Here is a 19,844-nt window from a genome sequence, read left to right as displayed (position 1 = left end):
ACAAACACACCCACGCACACACACACACACACACACACACACACACACACACTATGATGAACTACCGGCATATTCAAAAAGACGTTAACAGTGACTCAAATTCCCAAAACACACGTGGTTAATTATTAATTAAAGAAATCAAATTCCGCCCTTACTCTGAAGTTAACAGCCAAACTGTAATCAGGGTTACTGTTGTTGTTAATGAATAAAAAAAAATTTAAAAAAATCTAGATCTCTTGACTGTCAGGAAGACATGCTTCACCACTATCCACGATCCTACCACAACATTGCTCATAATGCCCCTCAAATAGCCCCAGTGAGGACATAATGCTTGAATATTTGTACTTTGTTCAATTCCCTACTCCATTTTCATGAGAATGTGCACAACAAGCACATAGAGAGCAATGGCAGTTTTCCCAAATAAAAAAGGAAGAGTATCTCATTTCCTTGTGAAGAACGATCCATTATATTGAGAAAGGGCACATCCCGGGGCCTGAAGTGAGATAGTCCCAGGACCTGCAGTTAGAATTTCTATTACTTAAAAAAAAACAAAGTACTCGAAGTGGATAATCCCCGTCCGATACTCAACCTAATTAGAGCGATTCTATAAAGCATTGAGGAGCTGGCCCCAACTCCACAATGAACATGGCTGTGTTGTGATGTTAATTTGAAGATGTTTGTTTGTCTTCGTTTGAAGCTTTTTTTTAAATTTTTTTCAACACTATGTGAAAGTCTCCTTTCAGTTTCTGAATGGTAACACTTTGTATTGCATTCCCAACAGCTTCAGTGCTGAAGCGGCTCTGTCGTAGAGGACAACCAAGCACATTATACTGGCGATAGTGTTTGAAATTAATTAGGCTAACAGAACCTTTTTCATTTTAGTATGTTCATACGAACACATTGCTGCCAAAACAAAGCCTAAACATTGTTCTAATAATTGAAGGCTTTCTTGAATATTTTTTTTTCTACATTTGTTTGGCTTGGTTCACTGTTTCTTTCAAATGTCACCGTGGCATTCAAATCCACTCCTCGTTCCATTTGACAGGCAGATTTCTATAATTTGTTTTTTTCAGTTAATAATTAAACTGAAAGTTGATGGTTGCACACATCAGGGAGAGAAAAGTTATCAATCTCCTTTTGGAAGTGTTCAGCAGAGTGCATTGAACTCCATCAAAGTCCTGTCATTCAAAGTGTTGACAAGTACTTTGGTATCTAATGAAAGCAACTCACCAGGATTTACGCTTAAGTGAACTGTTCATATTTGACTTGCATGGTTTTTTTTTTCGATTGTGTGGATGTTTTCCATCAGTCTACGTACACTCAGCTTCATTCACGAACCAACATATGTTTTTTTTTTTAAATCACACAATGCTTATCTTCTCTTATCTTCTCTCTCTTGTGAAGGTTACTGACGACTCGATGGACCTGATTTAACTAGGCTGGATATGTGTTGAAGATATGATATCTGCAAGTCAGTTTTTCTAGTCAAAGAAAAAAGAAAAAGGAAAAAAAAAAGCATTTCAAATATACGCCCATTCTTACGATGCACACTTGGTGTCATCATGCCCAAGGCAAATGATGTCACATTTGCGATTCACGTGTATAAGTTGTCTCATGACAGATATCTCCCGTTCAAGCTGCAGATATCCGCTATGTGAATTACAGATATCTGTGACCGAATTGTAGACATCTGTTACTCAAGTTGAAATACCTACTATTCAAATCTTCAGCAACCACCGCTCCTCTTGACCACCAGCAAGCATTTTACAATCCAAAAATCAAAAGTTATAACGCCGTTATGGTGGCAGAATTGTCACTCCAGGTACTTCCATGTTGTATTTTACCAATCTAAGCAGGTGGTGCCATTTAAATATGCATTGTCTGCGCCAGAGTTCAGACAGTGATTCTTTACAAGTGTATGTTTGCAAAGCCTGTCAGCACCAGTTGAACATACAAAGTCAGCATTTTGTGCGTGCTGTTGTGAGCTGCTGGCAAGCTCTTAGGCAGCATTGGGAATGTTGCAGTTTAGCCAATTTTCCAAACTGGAATGCAATATTTCACGTTGCCTTTCTCTGATGTTTCCGAGGCTCCGAGCTCATCCATCTTGTTTCGCTCATTGTGTAGCCCTAGCTCACCCTCTCTGCCTTTTGTGTTGGCTCTCTCACTAACCTGCAACAAAAAAATGATCTGCAGTCTGCTGATGAGCTCCAGCGGCATCCCCTTGTAGTGAAGGTGCAAGGCGATTCAATATACTGTGGATTTTCGGGGGAGATTATGGTAGTTGTAGGCTGAGTATGTGTTTGTGGACCTCTTGGGAAAGAAAGATCATCCTGGGTATTTGTAAGAAATTTCCCCATAATATATTTCCCTCAAGCTCAAGCACAGGGCAAATCCTGTGTGTTTTCGCAGCTCTCAGATTTTTGTACATAGACTCAGACTGTTGTTAAGTCTGTTATCAGTTACTCTCCAATGTTGCTATAATGTTACATAAAGCTAGCTGTTATAATCTAATAATTAGCGCTTCCCAAATGATGTCAGAATAGCTATTGAAAGGCATCATTTTTGCTACAGCTTTCACCAATTAATGCAAGTGTACATAATGTTGGTGCTCTCATAATGTCCGAGTGAAACTCTACACACTAGCCATGTTTCGTATTGCCTCCAACGGATCAGAACACTTATAGGTTCACTGACTGTGCATGATTAATCGCGCATAATGGCTTTCCAGCTTGCAAATGAAACGCCTTTCTTCTGCAAGGCCGCATTTTTTGTGGTTTATTTTTCTCCTATGGAAAGCTTTCCCGGCAATTGACCAATGAGACGTTCGGTCGGACAAGAGAATAACCTCCAAATGAGCAATGTAGCGTATGATTGCGATGCATGGTTTCCCCCAATCGCGATGGATGATGAAAAGCATCCAAGTGAACCATCCTCCAACCATAGAAATCCCAATGGTTTTGGTATGAAGGATGGGGAATGTCTGTGCTTGTCACAGATCTTGTTCACCCTGATGAGAATGTAATGAGCCACGAGAGCAAAATTCCTTTTTTGAGTTCATTTCTTTCTTTTTTTTCTACTCTGCAGGATCTAAACCCGCTATGCTTGAATTATAATTTGCTCAAGAATAAAACACAAACAAGGGGAACATAGTATTGTCGTTATTTGATTCAATTGTAATTCAACACTCACAAAGCGAAAACAAAGTGAGGGCATGCAGCGACGGTGAGTGGCGGTTATACAATACAACCTCGATTATCCTTTGTGCTGAAGCTTCTCACGTAGATGAACACACATCTTGTTGTGCACCCCAGCTTGTTGAATCATGCGGCAAACAAAAGTGCACCACCTGTGTCTGTTGAAGGCTTGGTCGCTAATAAGCTGCTCCACTACAAAGCATCAAGAGGGGTTGTCGAGGACTTGGTACTCTTGACTTGGGTACCCCTGTGGTAGAATGTTTGTTTTTCCAAATGCCCGTGAGTAGCATAGAGCGGGTCCATAATCTAAGTCACAGTTCCTCCAAGGCGGCAACTGGGATACTATCTTGTGAATATGTCGCTAGCTGCTGTCAATCAGACTTGAAGATTGACGAAGATGTGACATATATTTTCACCTTTATTTCTGGAACAACAAATACTGACATTATTTTTTCCACTTGAAAGGAGTGGTGATTTCATTTGAATCTTGTTCCGAACCACATTGCAAATGATTAGCATTCTGGGGGGGGCCACGTAAGGCAACCAGATGTATGACAAAAAATTTAAATACAGACAAACGACTGTACCGTGCCGACATGCAAAATACATGATCATTCATTTTTCATCATACATTTCTCAGTGCATGTATAAATGATGCACAAGTCGACAACAAAGGGTTTTAAGAAAACAACAAAATAACCACATACTGTGATTTTTTTTTTCCTTCCTCTCCATTGCATAGGGCTCTCTTGCATAAAATTTAACAGCCAAGGATGGCACAAAACTGCGAAATAGCAAACCAACATTAAGTACAAGAACTCATTTGGCAAAAAAAAAAAACAAAAAACAACCCTGATAAAACTTCCTATGTACATTTTCAATGAAAAACGGGAGTTTATTACCCCGCAAAACAAAGAAAAAAAACGTTGATCGAACAAAAACAAACAAACAGAAACAAAATAAAATAAAATGAATCAAGAGCCCACTCAGTGTGTGGTCGAGGGCCACCAGTTGCCCATCCCTGCCCTAAGTCAACAGGGAAAGGCTACCCTAATGATGAGAGAGGTAGAGGAAATGGCTAGATGTAACCACATTACCGAGATTGTCGATTGAACTCTCGTGAGTGCATGGGCTGAGAATCACAGCAGGCAGAGAGGGTATCTCAAAACAACACGTCCTGACATTTACAATGCTGGACTTATAGATGCAATTAAAAGGCGTATTACCATGCCACTTGAGTTCAGGTCTAATTAGTCTCCCTTTCATCCAAGTAATGGGGTATAAGGAGTCGCGCTTCTTCTCTCAGTCAACCTTGTTTTGTAGGACGTGGAAGGAACCCAATCAATATCATGTAAATGTAACCATGTACACTATAGAGGCTTCTGTTGCGTTTTGGATTTTGCAGGCACGTCTTTTTAAAGAACCCCCGGGGCTCGCTTGTGTTACCCTTCGACGTCTCTCAACTCATCAGTGAGTCAAAAGAAGCCTGTCATTTCATGGTTTTGCCTGAGTTTTGTCTGTATTTTGCTTGTTTTTGGTGCATTGGGTATCATTACTATCCATCCATCCATCCATCTATCCTCTACCGCTTATCCGTGGTCGGGTCAATGGGGCAACAGCTTTCGCAGGGAAGCCCAGACTTCCCTCTCCCCAGCCACTTCTTCCAGCTCTTCCAGGGTTATCCGAAAGCATTTCCAGGCCATCTGGGAAACATCGTCTCTCCAGCGTATCCAGCCTTTGGCCTTCCGCAGGTGGTGAGCGCAGCGAATTCTCCACCTCCAGGCCTGGCTCCAGAGGGGGCCCCCTGTGATCCGCATCAGGGCAAGGGAAAACTGGATCCATATGTCTTTTCCACCATTAGGGGTCTGTGAGCCATGCTTTGTCTGGTCCCTCACCAAGGATCTGTTTGTCATGGGAGATCCTGCCAGGGGCATAAAGCCTCAACCCACTCCTAGGATCAATGGACACAAAAACCACGGTAAGGTGATGACTCACGCAGGGGCGTCATTACCCACGTAGCTAAAACTAAAGCTAGCTATACCCGACACAAACCACAGTGAGCACGGCCAATAAAATCCTGATTTATTGACTACCTTATATTTCAATTTAAAGGCAAATGATGCGCAACATTATATCATATTAAAGTAATACTTTCAATTTGATATTTTTTACAAAAACCTGATCGCTGAGGTTGAAGTGGCGAGCGCATTTTTAAACATAGCATCGCTTCGACCGTACATGTACACATCTCGTTCAGCCGCTGGATCACTACTCTTGCTCGCGAGTGTGCCGCGAGTATCAGCAACGCAACGCCTGGTTACAAAAGCAATTTCCAAGAAATGGCCGACCACAGAGGCGCAAGTTTTGAGGGTGCACTGAAAACACGTGATGGACCATTTCCGCCAACATTTCAAGGTAAGTGGAGCAACTGAAGATGATGATTATGATGCTGATGAGGATGAGGAGTAAGTGGGTATAATTACAGCACTGCCAGTGCTTGAGTCACAGTTGGCACTGGGGCTGCACGCCACGCACACACATTTCCTATCGGTCCTTCTTTGTATGTGCTTCGCGGCTTTTTCCCTCACTGTGTACTCGGCGTCGAAATCTAGCACCGGCATCTTAAAATCTGAATGATTTTGGGAGACCCACTCGTTTTTCCACTCGATTCTTGATTCACGATGCCCAAGCCTACACATAGATCCTCTCAAAATGAAAAAAAAAACTATCAACTGGAGCACCGACGTTTCACATTCACGTTAGGTTTATTGTTCTAAATGTGCCAAAGTCATATCCCATCTGAACTTCTAGTTGATCATTGGTCACATTTGCTCACCATGTTTACGCCACGGTTTCAACTTGCTCCTAAAGCTGCCCTCATTGTCTTTCAGACTATTAAAATAATACATAACGACAGGAGACAATCATTCTCCTCCAGTATATTGTTGTCCTTTGTTCGCATTCTCAACAATCGTTTTCAGTCTCTCACGCTACTCTCTTTGGGGTGGAAAATCGAGCGAGTAGAGTTGAGCTCAGTCAAGCGAGTAACTTACAGTGGGAACACACATAACTTTGACATAAATAGATGTTACGTACCTGTAAATTCAGATGATATCTGCGAACAACAAAGCGTTTTGGTTTGTTCACTCAACTTAAACAAAATTGTTCCAGGACATTTTAAAATGAATTGCAATCAAAGGAAAGGCTCCCAATTCATCATCTATTACAGTTGACATTTTCACTTCCCTTTTGGAAAAAAGGATGACATAACCGCTACCTATTGGCTGCTGGGAATTTCTCCCGTGGTAGGCACCAGGCTTCTCAGAATAGCTCGGTGCTGCTGCCTTTCTTTCGATCAATTATTAATGTGTCAATGTTCTTTTGGAGACCCTCTCACATGAGGGATGTGCTGTCTCAGTGTTGTAGTTATTATCTGCTTTTTGACTCATGGAAGTGTTTTTGTATTCAGGGTAGTCACCTAGAATTGTGTGAGGGAGACCCAAGACCCTGTGATAATCGACAATCCGATAAAGACGGGCTGGGCTGATGATAAATTAAAGATGTTAAATCCAGTCAATAGCTCCAGCTCATAACTCTCGAGCTTCCTGGCTTCTAATGTTTTACGGCTCATAATATTTTTACTGTGTACTGGATGTACGCTCGCATTATCTTCCATAAGATGTTAAGTTGCTCTAAGGTTCAGCATAATGTGAACCTACCTTCGAGCTCATGTTGCAGTATGGTAAAGAAAAAAGTGATGAAAGACTTAGTAGTAAGAGCACGTAGTCAATTGTGATGTTCATTTTCATAATCCGAATTTTGTCGTTTATGGAGTAATTTCCTCAGGATGTCCGATTGTGCAAGAACAACACCACGTGCATTGTATGGTTTGAAACTGAACTTTGTTTGACTGAGTTTGACACCTTCAAAATTGGACGATACGCACAAACTGTTCGATTGGAAAACTCCACTTGCATGTACACAATTTCATCCATCAAATATCATAGCCGGTGGATTTATGGCAGACCTTAACAACATTTAATCCACGTAGAGAAGAAGACAAAGGCAGAGGGCGTGTTCCTAGCATTTGGCTCAAAGTAGTGCCGAGTTTATCTAACCCGGGATGTCACACCAGCGTGCAGAGTTGACGATTATGAACTTTGTCAGTCATCTGATTCGTGTGCATGAAAACAGTAACACACCCCTTAGCAGTCCGCCAATATCTTGACCACAGTATCCTCGGCCTTATTTTCTTTTCTTTTGAACACACCAACACCACTCACGCCTTAAGCTTCACATTTCCAGAAAATGTTTTCTCCTCGTCATGCTTTACTTGTCAGTTTTTCCAGCCTTGAAACATTTGAACAAATACAACAATTACAGTATACTGTAGGCATTTATTATAGAGCGTCAGGAAGCACAGCAGGGCCACATTGCTCTCCTGTAGCATTTTCCTCTAGATGAAAACACTACTTGGCTACCGCTGCTGTTGCCTTGGAAACCTGGTCACTCGCACTCCCTTCCCCACACTCTTCCCCACTCGCTTCATTAAGTGCATTGCTACTGGCAATTAGAATGAAAACCAGCGGCAGGCCTGGCTGTCTTGAAATGCAGTCTCCAATTAAATACTTTCAAATAGCAATGCTCCTTCAAGCTACATCTGCTCTCTATATAATAAACCACGCACCTGGGAGCTATGTTCCTAAAATCCTGCACAGTGGTTGCTATGTTGATGAATTACCTCAAAATCCACGTAATCTATTCTTTTTCTATTTTTTATTTTATTTTTTGTTAACTTGTTTCAACATTACGAATAGCCCAGCAACATGTCTTGTCGCGTTACTGCAATACTATTTCAAGCCTGCACTATACACATATTCTAAATAGGTAAATCAATGCTCCCAGCACACCTATTTCACGGAAGGGGAGGTTGATCCAGCCCAATATGCTTCCTTGTGTGTGCGATTTATTAGTAGAAAAGAAAACAAAGAAAATGTTTTGTCATCTGCCAAAGGCCTTTTCTGTTTAGCAAAGTATTCATTCCGGATCACTCAATTAGATGTTTATAACTCGAATCATCGGGTGGCAATATTCGTGAAGGAGTGAATGACATTGCCTTTAAGTTGATACGGGCATTGGATATGTTTACGGCGGCGACACAGGAGGTGGATTGCGTTGTCCTGTAATGAGACCTTTATGGTTTGATCCTGCACTGGAGTTGTTGTGTCCTTGAGCCTGATGCTTAACGCCTAACCACCACTAACGCCTTCGCCACCTGTGTATGAATGCAATGGAAAAGCGTAATATCAGTGTAATCCATTTACCATTACCTTTCACAGCGTTGCTTGCTCATGTAGGAAAAATAAACACTTTGTGCGATGAGTCTATTAGCTGACACACAGCCTTCACTGAATCACCGACCTCGCCATCCATCATTACACAGAAAACATGTTTATTTTGTCCTGACTCTACTATAAACCCTGCAGCATTGTGTAAAAATACGATAATATAAAAATAATAGCTGTCACTCATGGCCTCTCTATGAACATCTCAGATATTAATTCCCAAGTCAATATTCTCACTTCAATAAATCACTGTCCCAGTGGAGCCATTGGCTGAATGCGACTCAACATTAATTCAAACGACGCACAACACCAACGAGATGAAGTGTTTGTGGCGACACGGCGGCTCTTGGCGAGATTGTTATGATTTGTTTTACACGTAAGAGACAGAATGACTGTGAGGTTAATAAGGAAAGGATCACTTGAATCCTTGGAAATGCACTCAAGGACGTGTTAGTTGTACTTTATATGACATGATATATACATGTATGAAATATTGATTGATGAAGATAATTTGTGCGTGTTTTTTTTCCCATTTTTAGCGCCACTCAAGTCCCACACAATTGTTCCATTTGCAAATACGCCCATGACACGTTTTGACAGGGTGACAGAAATGATAGAAAGTGCTGCAACGTCCATGCCAGGCCAGTAGTTGGCAATGTTACTGTAAGTCAGCTATTCTGACAAAGTTGTTGTAGTAGAAGTAGAGGTAGTTTGTATGTTTTGTCAAACGCATACCTGTCAACTTTTCGGAGCGCCAACCTGTATAAACTACCAAAAAAAATCCTTATAACATACCAAAGCATTTTATATGTCAAAATAACGGCAGAAAAAACCCCACGAAATATGAATGATATATTTGTTTCCTTGTAGAACTTGCTTGTACACTACCAAAGTATGCAATGAATACTCTGCTGTTTTCAACTAGGAACCACGTGATTTACTGGAAAGTTACCGGAAATGAAAGCATTCGAGTAGACTAGCACCATTCTGGGCAAAAGCAAACGGAACTACCTGTTAGGGGAAAAAAAAGAAAAAAAAAAACGGAAATTTTCAGAATCCGTATGATTTGTGCGATGTGGCCATATACGTAAGATTCACCACAAAATCCGTATGAACTATGGCTAAACCGTATGAGTTGACAGGTATGCAAACGCTGTGCCGTTCCCACAGCATCAGCTTGTGCTGTCGCTGTTTGTGTTTTATTGAGATAAAATTAGCCCATCCATCATGGCTAATGGTAGTGGCAGTGGTAAAAAGCACCAAGCAACGTCAATCTCAGAGAGACTTTGAACACGACATTGTCTGACGAAATATATACAACGTGACCAGTTGGTAGGTTTATTTTTTTTGTTCATCGGGGAAGAAACGTGGTGATATGCACAAAGTGTCAGTCGTGAGGCAGTGCCGGCACAAGATCAGAGCAATGAATGAACATAATAGCAGGATGGCAAAGTAAATGAAGAACAAGAAACAGAGAAACATTTGGAATGTAACGTTCATAAGGAAAATAGCTGCTGTGTTTATCAGCGTATGATGTTGACGACTTTATGCAGTCCATAATGCAGAAATAATTGTGAGTTAATGAGTAAACTAAGGTCCAACGTAATGTACAACCTCAAAAAGTGAGGAAAAACAGTAGAAAGAGAACCTTTGATTGCTTGTATAGTGCCCATGTAAACTGAAAACACAATTTGGTTTTATTGGAGGACTGATGTTTTAAAATACATAAATCCATCCATGATCCGAATGTGCTTTATCCTCACGAGGGTTGCGTGCGCGCTATCTTCGGATAGGAAGCGGGGTATCACCCTGATCAGGTTACCATCCAATCGCAGGTCACACAGAGACAAACAACGACGATTCACAGTCACAGTCACACCTAGGGGCAATTTAAAGTGTTCGGTTAACCGCCATGTATGTTTTTGGGATGTGGGAAGAAACCGGATTACCCGGAGAAAACCCAGGGAGAAAAAAGCAAACTCCACACAGGAAGGCTGGGACCCGGAATCAAACCCATGACCTCACTAATGTGAAGCGGACATACTAACCAGTCGTCCAGGCATGCCTGAATACGAATTCTGACAGGAAAAAAAACAAAAACATTAACATTGGAATCATTTATAAGAAGAATGAGATTTGTGGTATCTTTAACTTTGAACACAATCAGCTGATGTGGCTCCCTTTTGTATTGACTGCTTAATTTTCCTTTCATACAAGGCTTCCAAACAGCCCAAACCTGCATCTCATGAAATATATTAAACAACTTGTCTTTCCAGTCGCTTATGGTGGCTTTATATGTGCCCGGTGACTGACTGCCGACCAGTTCAGGGTTTTACTCTCCAGTAACTCCCCGCCACCCTGTTCAGGGTAAGCGGTGTTGGAAATGGATGGATGGATGAACTTGTCCTTCCTTTGACACAAGCCCTTGTCTCATCCGCTGGTACCGGCACCTTCCACAGAGTGCACCTGCTGACATTCCATTGGCGCTGAGGAGTTAATGCAGCACAGGTGTTGTATTGAAGATTGCCCCCAGCTGGTTGTGGCACGCTTGGCAAAGCAAGGCCAGAAAGTAGTGGGCTGTCAGGACAGGAGTGGGCTGTCTGAGCAGGTGAGAGGCACTTGGAATGCTATTAGCCTTACTTTCAAATGGAGAGGCACTTACATCTTGCAGCTCTCACAGTAAAATAACTGAGAAGCGATGGGTAATTCCAATCCAGTTGTGGATAAATTAATAAAGAATTCCACTGTTGAAAATACCAAGTGCCATTTTCATTTTCAAATGCTTCCTTTCTTAAAAGACACAGTAAGTATTGATTCAAGTTGAATGCTAATCATGTACAGATTCAAATGTATGAGTGCTCCAGATTGAATTCAATCAGACACCAACTACTTTGTACGTGACCTCTTATTTAGCGACCGGACCAATGTTCACCGCAGCCTTAAATGATACATTTAATGCTTTTCATTTGCATTTCTTAACCTTACAAACATGGCATTTAAGCAATAATCTAATGAGGCAGCACTTATGGTCGATTAAGGCATTTCGAATTTCCCCCTAATGTCAATTCGGCATACAGATATGTTCAGACGTTTCAACTGCGTTTTCCTTGCCAATTACGATCCGCCTAGTGCTGCCGTGTATTTGCAATTGACTTCTCTCGACTCGTTTAATATGCAGTATGTGGCCATGGAAGCCTTTTACTTATTTTTTATTCATGCATGTATATGAACCTACCTAATTTTGCGTGTTCTAATGTTGTTCTGTTGGTAGAAAATGACCGGTCTGGGCTCGCTGAATTTTGTACTGACAAAAAAAGGAAATACAATACAGGTCGATGCAAGGTTGTCAAATCGATGAATTTCTTTAGATTTACAAGTAAAAAAAAAAATACTGATCAAATTATATCCTGTGGGTTCAGATGACATAAGATTGAAGTTTCTGGAATTTTCAGATACACTAATGATTGTTTTATGAATGACAAAATGTACCAATTTTATTAAAACACAACAAAATGATCAAAATGAAACGTGACAGGAATCGAATCATTTCTTCAGATCCCCCCCCGGATGTTATTTCTCTGCTTGTAGAAACAAACAACAGATTCTTTGGACCACACAGAAAATTGCCTAATGACCTTAACACTCCTTGATATACAATATCGTATGCGAACAAAGACCGATAGAGCTCTATTCAGAGAAGTGCTGCAGGGGAGTGTAGATGTGGGACACTTTATGTAACCACCAGCCTTCTCCGCTGCCCTCGAGAAATTTCAAATCGATCATTGCACTCACACAAGGTGGCACTTGGTTGGGGATGGGTGCAGCACCACTCAGTCGAGAGACGAGTCAATCAACAGCTATTGGGTGAACTAGTTGTTTTTTTTTTTTTTTTTACTGAGGAAAATAAAAGAAGGCCGACGCTCAACAAGATTTCAGATACAGGCCACGGTGCACAGAAAACATGGAGGAAGGAGTATATACGTTCGATTAAAGAAAAAAAAAAAAACGTACCGCATTGCTTTATAAAATACATATATTCCAGGTTGATATTGTTTCCCCACACTGTAATCCACATCAACAGTGTTCCAACGATGCGCAAAATTCAATTTAATTCCATTCATAAATTTCAGAGGTATTAAAGGAAACAGGAAAATGTTGACATTACCTTCGGCAGATCTGAGGTTTGTAAAATATGTCCACTTCAACTGAAGTAGAAAACACACCAATTTAAGAGCGGTTTTCATTCATTAGGAAATAAGACGCATCTACAAGTGAAATCGGATCTAACAACATAACAATCTAGAAATCTCACAGAAAAATAAAATATGAACGCAGTGTAGAGCACTATTAATGGCCTCCGGCGTCGCAGTCTATTTGTTGGATGATTGGCTTAGTTATGACAGTCTACCGGCTCGGATTTGTAATTACATGATAAAACAAATTGTCGTTGATGGATTTCTGTGCGAGAGTCAATGGGAACCTCCGTCACTTGTAACCGTGTAGCTGAGGGGCTACATCTTGCTCCTACTGTGGGGTAATTAAAATAGTACCCGTGGCACTGTAAAGGGGAAAAAAGCAAAGCAGTTTCGACACTTCCAAGGGTTTGAATGTCTTAAACTGATGCGCAAGCTTGTTAGGGGGACTTTTTCAGTGGCATGTTAGTTTTCGCTCCTTTAAACCTGATAATAGTTAGCGAAGCACAGAGTTCATAGCCAAAACGGCTGAACTAATCACCTGCCTTACACAATCTGTCAACCTTTCATCGAAGCCTCCAGGTGACAGAATAATTGGTTGTGGTTTGCTTTCTTCTTGGAAGGAATTCCTTTTTTTTTGTGTTGTTTTATGTTTCTCCCTCTGTGAGGATATTTTGGTTTTTGGTGACAGCGGAGTCTGTCTTGCGCATAAAAGAAAGTCCCATTGCCATTTTGAAGGCCGTAAAACTTTGCTGAACGCTGCACTGTGAACGGAGCCAACTGCCAGCACATCTCAATAATTGATTGGCTCATTAGGGTTGGTCCGCGCATATTTCGCCCATGGGACCGTTCATGTAGTTTTTAATAATCTCATAACTGTTTAAACAAGGTTGATTTTGCACATAATTCATTGATGGTTTTGACAGTCTTTGTAAACTCACTAAAATGTTGAACCTCAAAGTATGCACATTGCATTGTTGAGAAATGGCCCAAAGGCTGCAGACTTTGCAGCCTTTGAAAATTTAGGAAAAAAAAAAATAATAATAATCTACGCACACCATCTTTGCCGAAGAACAATTTCCATGGGAAAAATCTCAGTATTACATACAGAAGTGCTTAATATTCATTAACTTTCAGATGCAGCTTCATAACATACACACTCATGGGTGAACAAGGTGCACTTTTCTCATTTGTTACTTTCGAGTTGGCAGAGTCGCCCCCCTCACCCCCCGCTGCGTTTTATTTATTTATTTATTTATTTATTTATTTATTTATTTATTTTTCAAACAAGAAGAGTTGTGGACTGTCTGCAGCATTTTAGTCCAAAGGAAGAAGGGGGGAAAAAAAATCTCATTTATGAGATCTCCAAAAGCATTCCAGAAAAATACACACAAAAGCGATGGTCGGATTGGAAATGACTTGTTCCGACAGCAAACCTAATCTTTTTGGGCACCCATTGAAGCAATAGGGAAGCGCTCTCATCTGATATACTCCCTTACCTTGAACAATCATTTGGGATTTCTGCACACTGGTTTATCAAGTGTGCTGGTAATTGCAGGCTGAACATATATCGGATGCGGCGGATGTAAGATGCATTCTGAGTATGAAATCGAATGGAATATCTGAACGTTTGGCTTGAATATTCACACTCTACATCGCCAAATTCATTATGCAGACAGAAATACCTTTCGCTGTTACCACCAAAAAGAGATGACCCGCCTCCTATGGAATGACACAAACCTTAAGAAGGTACTGACCCTTCTCCTCAGAGACCATTAGTGTCGACAGCAAATTCACAACAAGCAAAGTCTTGGAAGAATCGACCAAAAGGGCACCTGGTGTCAAATTCTTGGAGCTTTGCCCGCGCATCACTTGATGATTGATCGTCCGACTACTCTCCAGCGATTGCTAGTTTAGGTCGAGATCCTTGCGTGAGTCAATTATTTCGAGTTTAGTTCCCCATGTGTGGTCAGCTGTTTACTTCCAGTCCCATGAGCGACGATGCATTTCTGGTGTTGCTTTCAGAAGTTCATGGCCCGGCTTCAAGGTGATTGGAAAAGATTTAGGCCTACAGACGTTCTTCTGATGATGTTGAGGATGAAAAGACTGCTGGGGTTGATTCCAGCGCGCCGCGCGACCCTTGTGAGGATAAGCAGCTCAGATAATGGATGGATGGACTTTTAAATACGGATGGGAATCAAAAAAACGGTTGTTGCTGTTTGTTTGGTTGCTGTTAATGTGAATGACTGTTTCCACATATACATGATATTTTTTACCCCCCAAGGCAAATATTATTTTTATAATTCTGGGGTATCCCCATGGCAACCTAACAAGGAGTCCTTGGATACGGACCTCTGAGGTGAGGTGAACGGGGTGTCTTGGGTTTGGCTGAGTGGCTCAAGGCTCTTGACCTCATGGTGATGGGACGGGCTGGTGGCAGAACAAATTGGACAGATGAGGATGACCTAAGAGAACGGGTGAGTCTGTTAATGTGAAGGTGCTTGTTGGAAAAACTGGGGCGTGAGGTTATTTCTCGCTTTGAATGTGAGGAGGAAAATTTTGTTTCTAATGGGCAGCCAGTGAAGTTGATGTCGAACTGGTGCGCGGTGAATTTTGTGAGCTGGATCTCGTACGTCTGTGGATGGCAGAGTTTTGGACCAGGCGCATTTTAGGGATGGATTTATTCAGTAAGCCAGTGAGAAGTGAGTAGCAGTCATCAAGATGAGATGTGACTAGTGTATGAATAAGAGTGGAAGGGTTGTTATGGAAGAAGGATGGACGGATATGTGGAGGTGAAAATAGACAGACTGAGTGATAGAGTTAATTTGTCCCTGAAATTACAGTGTTATCGAGGATGGCATCCAGACTCTTAACCCGTAAGGAGGGGGCGGGGGGAAAATGAGAAGTTGTTGATCTAGATGGAAAAAGTGCTGATATTTGAGAGGGTAACTTTGGTGCTATTGAGGATCATTTCCGTTAAGTTCGAGAAAGGTAATGTCATGCCAGGTATGAATTTTTTTTTATACAGTCAGTTGGGGAAATGGACAGGGAGCTGCACTGCAGCTAACTTTAGCATGACGGCAATTGAATCTAAGCCTAATCTGAAAACTAGGTGTCTGGTTTATTTGATATTTTTGCAAGACGTCGGACATTCTAAGTTACAGTTGCTGTGGTAGCCTGTACATCTATTTGTTGTTGGCCTATTTGTGATGGTGAACTCTTTTGAGAATATTGGTGGATCAGACTCAAGGGGTCCAACTTCCAAATTTAGCTCCAAGTCCAACTGAGCCGCAGAGCTGCCCTTCATGATAAATCGGCTGCTGAAACACGTAGATCTGAGAGTGCACAGCACAATTCTTTGGTGCCAAATTGTGCAATTTGAATTGACATTTCCCTTTAGTGTGCTTCTACTCACATTTGGGGGCAAGTGATGTCATAGAGTAGGCCTGATTTTACCAAATGTGCCCGTGGAAGGAAGATATCTTGTGCCCAAAAATGTCACTCTACCGTTTTGTGAGCTTCAAACTGGTCTGGGACCAAATGACAGCACTCTGTGTAATGAAAATGAAATTGACAGGAAACTAATTTGCTGGCAAAACATAAGAGCTAATCACTTATTCTATAAAATGTCACCCATCGTGATTGAGAAGATACACTATCTATTCTCGCTCCCTGTGTTTCATACAGTTATCATGAAAATTCGTATACAGTCGAGTGATCGCACTCAAGAAACGTTTTGGGGTTTTTTTCCCCACCCAATTACAATCCTATTACCTCTTTGCTTCACTTGTTAAAGGTCTCAGAGTGTGTACCTTCTCTTCTCATCATTTAAAGGTCTGAATCTCAAGCGTTTCCTCATGCAGCCGGTTAAATATCATATCAGTCAATATATATATATATATATATATATATATATATATATATATTTTTTTTGCATGTTCGAAATGTATTTCTTTCGATAAATTACAAAACCTGGAAAGTTCTGTCACATCACCACATGGCCACTTAATATCGAGTTGAATTTATTTTGTATTATTGCTTTTCAATGGGCCACTTTTTTTTTTCTTCGTATTATCCATTATGTGAAGCCTGTCTAATGTCTAGTTTTACAGTCTGCTCAGTAACATACCATGTGCAAATACGGACTTTACGGCTGTGAGAGTTATTCATGGGTGTCATTTACAACAACACTCATGGTCAAGATTTTGGGCTCATTCTTTCAGCATTGCCTTGCTGTTAACACGGGAAACAAGTTTGGGAATTTAGAATAACAGCATTATCAAATTCTACATTTACCAAGATAATAACGCTCAAAGTAATATAATATGTCATTGTTGTGATGCAGTAGTGTTGCTGACAATCTCGTGACAAATTGCAATCATAAACTTGGAGCTTAATGCCTCCCTGGTGTCAAAAGAAATTCATCATTATTATCTTTTTGAAGGCTGATTTTTTTTTTCTTTGAATTGGAAATTTTTCAATATGAAGCTATATGTACCTTTTGTTTATATTCATGTTGAATCGCTACATATGGGCCCTCCTGTGGCCATGTAGCCTGCGAGCCAGCTAAAAGCACTGATAAGACAACAAAGGGCGTCTGCTGCAGACTTAATTTCCCAGAAGGCTTTGCAGATTTCACACCAATGTGTGAAGTTGTATCACTGGTTGAAGCTCACCCAAACCACAGGTCAACAGCGATGCCACTCAAAAGCGCGACTCGACTTTTTACCCGAAACTTCCACAACAAGGAGTCTCTCCTCGCAAACCAAGTGAAAGGAAGCACTTTTTTTTTTGAAGCAACTTCACGTCCCATCGGCTAGTTTTTGTCCTCGCTTGTTGAGCAACAAGTCTGTCAAAAGATCCAGAGATTGCTGTGCCAAAATATCGACAATGGTAACTCGAGTGAATTGAACTGCATCGCTTTTGTGAGTGAATCAGAGTAACACGAGTCAGCCATATTACGTACAATAAGTAATATGTCTGGATGAAAAGATACGTTCGCACTAAAAATATGCCTTTTTGTTCTTCTTACGACATTTCCATGCCAGCCATTATTTCAGTGAGAGGTACTTTTATATGCGCAATTCACGCTATCATTTCGAATGAAGTATGTTGGCTGTTGCCCTGATCATCCAGACACTTTCCCGCATCTCTATTAAGTTGTGGTCGATCGCTCCAAACTGTGGCTGAGGATCTTCAGCTTGTGTGTATTCCGAAGCTGCCGGGGCCTCCTGATTCCCACCAAGGAGCAGGAGTCTAAGCGATAACGTGATCACTTGCGCTGATTAAATGTGACGTGAATTTAAATTTGGTTTCATTAAATGAAGCTCACTGACAACACGCGTTTATTTGTGGGAGGTGTACATCTTTCTGCCCGGCAGCTTGTGCCTCATGCTGTGTTCAACGATATGGGGGCTATGCTTAAGTGTATCTGTGTGTTAGACGGAGATAACAGCTCACATACTCCAGAGTGTCTGTTTGTATCCTCCAGTACAGGAAGTCTCTCCGAAAGCTAAATACAGCCAAATTAAAAGCTCACATCTCTGTCCAAATGGTTTATTGATTTATCGCGTTTGGTGTAATCACGGTGAGCCCAACATGGATGACATGTTTGCTGCAAAACACGCCCGGCTCAAACAAGCCTGGACAAGCTAATTACAGTACCTGGTTAATGAAAGGCCTAGAGTAGACAATTCAAGGGCTTTCTCCGAAGGGGGCAGACACGTTCGGATGGTGTTGGGGGGATATTCTGAAACATCAAATCTCTGAGACAAGGAGATGGAGAAAACAATCGCTCAGCAGCTTTCAGCCACAGTGCCAGGGATCAACTCAAGCCAGCTACCTGGAAAGTAAAGACATGGCATTATCCCCTCACTCAAAGGAACCCGTTCGTGTAGTCATTAATAAAACTGTGTGAAGTCACTCGCCGGGTGGTTTTCTGCTGGATAGACTCCAATACCCACTCCGTCGTATGCAAATGGTGGGACCTGTCTTTTAATTAGCAAACCTGAGCATGTGTTAATGCTGAAAATTGAAACAAAACACTTTCAGGTACATCCAAACAATGAAGTAGATTCCTCCAATCTCATGTGTCGAGTAGTCCAACTCTTGTCCCGAGTCTGTTTGGCATTAGTACGTAAAAGTAGTAATTAATAATGAATCGATGTTTCGAGTAACGAGTGACTCCCTTTGTCAAAATGGTGTACAGTATAATGTTTTCAGTGCTGAATTCTGGATACATTTATAAAATGTATCCCCATTGTTCTGGTGTCCATCAGTATACGGTTGACATTGTAAACACTGACACGTTTCTGTAATTCTGATTAAACATTTTTTTCTATTGTTCTCAACTCAAGTGGTCGCTTTGCATAACAAAACACACATTTCGTGCACTTCTCTTTCCAGAATCCAGACAAGCGTTGTCAACAAATAACCTTTTAAAATAATGTGTGCCTGTTTGTAACGATAGCACAGTTTGTGTGTGTTGACTCTTTTTGTTGTGTTTTCGCCACTAGGCTTTAGGAAACTTTGACAGTGAGCGAGATAGGGAGAGCTGTTTGCACTGGACCTCCTTTCTGTGGACACATCCACATTTTAGCTTATCTGATTCGGCAGTATAAATCAAATCCTTTTTTGATGTGCACGGCTCATTGCCCCGAGGCAGCGTCTCTTATCAATTCTAAATGTTGTCACCTTCGCTATCATTTGTAACATTATCTCTTGTGAGACAGGCGATTAATAGCATGGGCTAAGGACAGCCAATAATACACGTGTGAGCAGATCGGATCTGTCTCGGAAGTCGATGTTGCTAAATCAGTGTTAAGTTTGAGTTAAGTGTTCCGTAATTTGTCATTTCGAATGTGGCCGTTTTTAAGAAGCAGAGAAGAAATGAAAATATGCCAGTTTGAGAGCTGCACACAATTCGATACAAAGTCTGTTTTTTATACTCGACTGTATTTTCTTATACACTTTGAAGACAGTGGCCACTGTTACCTGGCACAGGAATGTTCAAGTACTGTAGATTTGACAAGCTTGGCAGGTTACTCCGAGTCAACTTCAAATTGAAGAGGAGAAAGCTGAAACTTCTGAAGCCAATTACTTTAGTTTGCCCT

The sequence above is a fragment of the Hippocampus comes genome, unplaced genomic scaffold (genome assembly GCF_001891065.2).
Source record: "Hippocampus comes isolate QL1 unplaced genomic scaffold, H_comes_QL1_v1.1 scaffold230, whole genome shotgun sequence".
In the NCBI taxonomy this organism is placed as follows: Eukaryota; Metazoa; Chordata; class Actinopteri; order Syngnathiformes; family Syngnathidae; genus Hippocampus; species Hippocampus comes.
The sequence above is the reverse complement of the archived record's forward strand: the minus strand, read 5'-3'. Positions refer to the sequence as shown.